Here is a 5,272-nt window from a genome sequence, read left to right on the forward strand (position 1 = left end):
ATACACAGCCATTTCTGAATAAACAGAAAATTTTTAAAGTGGCATCGTTTTAGGTTATATCTCATATTGTGAATACCTTCACAACGAGTTGCCATGATATTGCACTACTTCGAATAAGTAACGCTTCACCTAAGGAGAAGACTAGTGTTACTTATTCTCAGATAGGTACCACCACCCAGACAGCACTGTTTCAGGGCTATTTGGCCCTTCGTCAGTGAGTGGGTAGGTACCCAAGTGATGCAATGATGGCAAACACAGTTATGAAGTATAACTCCACAATATGAGAGATGCCTGATGGTGTATGATGTATTTAGACTAAGGCGCATTCAGGGCTAGAGCCTCAAGCTGCGAACAAATTTAGACTATGTATATAAAGTGCTTAGCATCATAATACACAGCCATTTCTGAATAAACAGAAAATTTTTAAAGTGGCATCGTTTTAGGTTATATCTCATATTGTGAATACCTTCACAACGAGTTGCCATGATATTGCACTACTTCGAATAAGTAACGCTTCACCTAAGGAGAAGACTAGTGTTACTTATTCTCAGATAGGTACCACCACCCAGACAGCACTGTTTCAGGGCTATTTGGCCCTTCGTCAGTGAGTGGGTAGGTACCCAAGTGATGCAATGATGGCAAACACAGTTATGAAGTATAACTCCACAATATGAGAGATGCCTGATGGTGTATGATGTATTTAGACTAAGGCGCATTCAGGGCTAGAGCCTCAAGCTGCGAACAAATTTAGACTATGTATATAAAGTGCTTAGCATCATAATACACAGCCATTTCTGAATAAACAGAAAATTTTTAAAGTGGCATCGTTTTAGGTTATATCTCATATTGTGAATACCTTCACAACGAGTTGCCATGATATTGCACTACTTCGAATAAGTAACGCTTCACCTAAGGAGAAGACTAGTGTTACTTATTCTCAGATAGGTACCACCACCCAGACAGCACTGTTTCAGGGCTATTTGGCCCTTCGTCAGTGAGTGGGTAGGTACCCAAGTGATGCAATGATGGCAAAAACAGTTATGAAGTATAACTCCACAATATGAGAGATGCCTGATGGTGTATGATGTATTTAGACTAAGGCGCATTCAGGGCTAGAGCCTCAAGCTGCGAACAAATTTAGACTATGTATATAAAGTGCTTAGCATCATAATACACAGCCATTTCTGAATAAACAGAAAATTTTTAAAGTGGCATCGTTTTAGGTTATATCTCATATTGTGAATACCTTCACAACGAGTTGCCATGATATTGCACTACTTCGAATAAGTAACGCTTCACCTAAGGAGAAGACTAGTGTTACTTATTCTCAGATAGGTACCACCACCCAGACAGCACTGTTTCAGGGCTATTTGGCCCTTCGTCAGTGAGTGGGTAGGTACCCAAGTGATGCAATGATGGTAAAAACAGTTATGAAGTATAACTCCACAATATGAGAGATGCCTGATGGTGTATGATGTATTTAGACTAAGGCGCATTCAGGGCTAGAGCCTCAAGCTGCGAACAAATTTAGACTATGTATATAAAGTGCTTAGCATCATAATACACAGCCATTTCTGAATAAACAGAAAATTTTTAAAGTGGCATCGTTTTAGGTTATATCTCATATTGTGAATACCTTCACAACGAGTTGCCATGATATTGCACTACTTCGAATAAGTAACGCTTCACCTAAGGAGAAGACTAGTGTTACTTATTCTCAGATAGGTACCACCACCCAGACAGCACTGTTTCAGGGCTATTTGGCCCTTCGTCAGTGAGTGTGGAGTTATACTTCATAACTGTTTTTGCCATCATTGCATCACTTGGGTACCTACCCACTCACTGACGAAGGGCCAAATAGCCCTGAAACAGTGCTGTCTGGGTGGTGGTACCTATCTGAGAATAAGTAACACTAGTCTTCTCCTTAGGTGAAGCGTTACTTATTCGAAGTAGTGCAATATCATGGCCTTAGGTGAAGCGTTACTTATTCGAAGTAGTGCAATATCATGGCAACTCGTTGTGAAGGTATTCACAATATGAGATATAACCTAAAACGATGCCACTTTAAAAATTTTCTGTTTATTCAGAAATGGCTGTGTATTATGATGCTAAGCACTTTATATACATAGTCTAAATTTGTTCGCAGCTTGAGGCTCTAGCCCTGAATGCGCCTTAGTCTAAATACATCATACACCATCAGGCATCTCTCATATTGTGGAGTTATACTTCATAACTGTTTTTGCCATCATTGCATCACTTGGGTACCTACCCACTCACTGACGAAGGGCCAAATAGCCCTGAAACAGTGCTGTCTGGGTGGTGGTACCTATCTGAGAATAAGTAACACTAGTCTTCTCCTTAGGTGAAGCGTTACTTATTCGAAGTAGTGCAATATCATGGCAACTCGTTGTGAAGGTATTCACAATATGAGATATAACCTAAAACGATGCCACTTTAAAAATTTTCTGTTTATTCAGAAATGGCTGTGTATTATGATGCTAAGCACTTTATATACATAGTCTAAATTTGTTCGCAGCTTGAGGCTCTAGCCCTGAATGCGCCTTAGTCTAAATACATCATACACCATCAGGCATCTCTCATATTGTGGAGTTATACTTCATAACTGTTTTTGCCATCATTGCATCACTTGGGTACCTACCCACTCATTGACGAAGGGCCAAATAGCCCTGAAACAGTGCTGTCTGGGTGGTGGTACCTATCTGAGAATAAGTAACACTAGTCTTCTCCTTAGGTGAAGCGTTACTTATTCGAAGTAGTGCAATATCATGGCAACTCGTTGTGAAGGTATTCACAATATGAGATATAACCTAAAACGATGCCACTTTAAAAATTTTCTGTTTATTCAGAAATGGCTGTGTATTATGATGCTAAGCACTTTATATACATAGTCTAACTTTGTTGGTTATTAATTTGTGAGTTTGTTATTCCTGAACACTCAGCCTTTCCGAAGGGAATTATACACAATTGAGAAGTTCCCACGAATCTGAAATTCTCCTAGGAAGTAAAGTCAGATGCGTAAGTGGGGGAAATAAGAATAAAGTGGACAAACACATAATAGGGAACAAAACGGAATAAGAATAAATAAATAGGAACTATATAAATAATAAAATAGTCCCCTCCAAAATCATCCTTCTTTTCACCCCCCACAAATGCAAAGGCGCTGCCATATTGAGAATTGACTGTTTCTAAATAATGCCAGCAGATGGTGCCACGTGCACGCTCAAGGTTGCCGACAGATTTCGATCAATAATTTGCCTTAAGATTATCGTCAGTTGTTGCATAATATGCATTTTACCTCGATTTTATGGTTTTTATTTGAATGAATGATCCCAGCTGCGTGCATTACACATTTACTTGTATGATGTTGAGAAGTTACATCATCTCTTTTCTCATTTTTTTGCATCTGATTTTTATTTTAATTTATTTATCTTCGATCAAGTCCCTTGTCTGTTTTTATTAGCGGCACTAGATGGCAGCACATACTACTACGAAATGACTGTTAGACCAAAGCAGATAGCAAAAGAACAAATATTATTTTTAATGAAATGGTAATACAAACAATAATTAACATTAAAAGCACGGCATAAAAAATGTAATTTTATTACATAAATTACTATTAAAAATTTACTGCTGTTTTTGCTGCCTTAATCTTCATTCTTTTGTTGTAGTAGGGTCAATATTTTGTTTAGATAGACGAGAAACCCGAGTTTCCGGGAGAAAATGATACCCTCGTCTGATACCGACTAACCCAGGCACGTTGTGATAAATGCTCATAAAAATTCCTCATGTCATGGACGGGATTCGAACTCGGGTATTTTCAACTCGGTGTGGGGAGGACGGTGATTATTACACTGGTGTGCAAAACCCAAGGACCGGTCGTCAGGTTTTCACCTGTAGCTTCTCATAGGAATGGCCTGAATATGGGAAAAGCATACCAAAGGAATCTCGTGAGGTACGGAAATGATGAAGGAAACAATACCGACACAACAACGGAAACAAAACTGTATAGTGGGACTTTAATCAAAAATGGCAACATAGCACTGGATGCCATGATACAGATGAATCACTGCCAAAGATGGAACAAAGGGAAGAGGTGGTCCTTAGTAGGAGATATGGCCACCCCTAATGTCGATGCAGGCTTTGCACCGCCTGTCCATACTTAGAACAATGTTGTTGATAAGTTCTTGAGGTAACATCGTCCATTCTTCTGTCAGTGCCATCTTCAGCTGTTGAACATTTTCTGGTGGGTGAGTGTGGACGTGCGGCTAGGCGTATCCCCAGAGCGTCCCATATGTGTTCAATGGGATTTAGATCGAGGGAAACGGGCAGGCCAATCCATACAAACAATGTCCTCACTTATTTGCCCCCCAGTCTTCAGCCTTCACCCCACTCTATCTGATAGCAACGTGAACATGTCCCACACAATCTAAAATCACCAATCTAAATTAATTTTGCCCAACATTTTGGACTTCTAGCGCTCCCCGCGACGCGTACGCGATTTTTTTTTTTTTAAGGTCCTAGCCACTGAAATCTTTGGAAATTAGGTGGCAGGACCTGCCAGAGTGAACTATATACTAGTGAGTACCTGGTCTGCCTCCACGGGGCTAAAGTAGGACAACGTCGGGCCTCAGTAGGGGTCTGGCGGCTAAATGACCAGATGAACAACGGTACAAGGCATCAAATATATACAAAGTCCATACACTTTTAAATCTCTGGCTTTTCCAGTCAACTGGTTCACCCACAATGTAAACTACGCGGAGATGGGGGAAATCTCTGGTGCCGCTTGACCCTAAACACACTTTACACTTTACACTTTACACTTTCCAAAAGCATATCAACAGCTGCAGTGGCGTTATCATCCATAAACAAATTTGGGGCCAATGTCACCTCAGAACAGACGCACATGGGGAAGGATTACCTCAGCACAGTAGCGTGCACCGGTTACAATACTGCCCTCTAGTATTCGGAGTTGTGTATATCCATCCAAGATAACGCGTCCCCAGACGAGAACACCTCGACCGCCATATCGATTTCATTCAGTGATGTTTGCGGGGTGATACCTCTCTCCAGATCAGCTGACGTCCAGAATCGCTGCTGAGGCTGAATCTACTCTCATCAGTAAATTGTACCCTTATCCCATTGTGCTGCTGTCCAGTCCTTGTGTTCGATGCACCACTGTAAACGATGTCTCCGATGGGCAGGTGTTAAAGGGACACAGCGTACTGGCCGTCGGACAAACAGTCTACCTTTG

General features: G+C 40.8%; 1 non-coding gene across 1 annotated transcript; it reads left to right on the top strand.

Annotated features, from left to right (window-relative positions):
* The first annotated feature begins 2,875 nt into the window (after window positions 1–2,875).
* Window positions 2,876–2,957, top strand: LOC150082754 (small nucleolar RNA SNORD36). The gene has a single exon (XR_016547240.1). It is a non-coding gene; the product is annotated as a small nucleolar RNA SNORD36 (small nucleolar RNA).
* The last annotated feature ends 2,315 nt before the right edge of the window (window positions 2,958–5,272 follow it).

The sequence above is a fragment of the Mastigoproctus giganteus genome, chromosome 7 (assembly GCF_048544385.1).
Source record: "Mastigoproctus giganteus isolate SK-2022 chromosome 7, ASM4854438v1, whole genome shotgun sequence".
NCBI classification, from domain to species: domain Eukaryota; kingdom Metazoa; phylum Arthropoda; class Arachnida; order Uropygi; family Thelyphonidae; genus Mastigoproctus; species Mastigoproctus giganteus.